Genomic DNA, 1,322 nt, shown 5'->3' with positions numbered 1-1,322 from the left:
GAGGGAACCGAGACTGTACTGGCAGATCTTATCAGCGCCTATGCTTCCCATCTGAGATCACCTCTACTAACCTCAGACCAGACCTCGTGCTTTGGTCCTCCTCACTGCACCTTGTCATTGAGCTCACTGTGCCCTGAGAGGAAGCTACGGAGGAGGCCCATGAGTGCAAGAGCCTTAAGTATCCCGAGCTGGCTGGAAAACAGAGGTTTACCCAGTTGAAGAGGGCTGCAGAGGCTTGATAGGCAAGTCAACTACCAGGCTGCTTACAAAAATGAAGCTCTAGCAAAAGTTCAGTTAGGAAGACAATACTTTTCATGCTCAGGCTGTAAGTTTCTTTCTCATCCTGCCATTCAATACTTGCATGTATGCTTACCCACTATCTCTAGGTGTCATTGTCTGGGTTTGTCAACTGAGTCATCAGCTGATTCACAATCAACCAACAACACAGTGACATACCTTCTCTGTCAGCCTATCATCTTACTGCTCCTCATTTGAAATATGGTTCTTTATTGCTGCCGTTGTGCGTACCTTCCACCTCCCGATCACCACCTAGTCTTTATTCATCAGCCTTATCCACCTCATCAGCCATCAGCCTCAGAGTCATCAGCCACCACCACCTCCACCAGTGCCTGGACTCCATGAGGGGGATTTATCCTGCTGCCGCCCAGATGTCCCTCGATTACAAAATATCTCCGTCTGGTATCCAAGCACCAAAAACTTCAACAACAATCAACCAGTTAGATAGCTAGAGGGGGAGAGTTCAGTCCAAACAGACGTCTCTCCTTGGCTCTGCTTTTCCTAAGCTCCTTTTTACTTTACTATCTACCTTTGCTCTATCTACCGTTGCTCTTTCCTACTTTTCTATCCATCTAATCCTTTGGCTCCCGCTCAGACACCCAGACGGCACTATTACTCCCACTCATAGTCTGTGTGCATCTCAAGGGTTTGTAACATCTAGTTGTAAACTGAACTGAACTCAAAGTAGAATATTAAAAAAACATATTGTTTCGGTACCAATTAGGTAGGGTTATTAGGTTGATTAGTATTGAAAAATGTAAAAAAAAAAAAAAAAAAAATACAGTTTTTGATCCAACTTTACAGAAATTTAGCAAAAGAAAATTCAAGTTGATGCACATTTCTGTGAATATTAGGAAGTTGAGCGCATAAAGATAAACTGCTGATGATGTTAAGTCTCCAGTCGAGTGCAAGTGAACTGTTAGAGAAGAGGAACATGCAACAAGGTGACAACTAAAAAAAGGACGCATTAATACAGCAGCAAACAACAGTGTGTTAGGCAGAGATATAGTGGAGTGATGGCATCT

Source organism: Epinephelus fuscoguttatus, linkage group LG20, assembly GCF_011397635.1.
Source record: "Epinephelus fuscoguttatus linkage group LG20, E.fuscoguttatus.final_Chr_v1".
In the NCBI taxonomy this organism is placed as follows: Eukaryota; Metazoa; Chordata; class Actinopteri; order Perciformes; family Serranidae; genus Epinephelus; species Epinephelus fuscoguttatus.
This window is presented reverse-complemented; position numbering follows the sequence as displayed.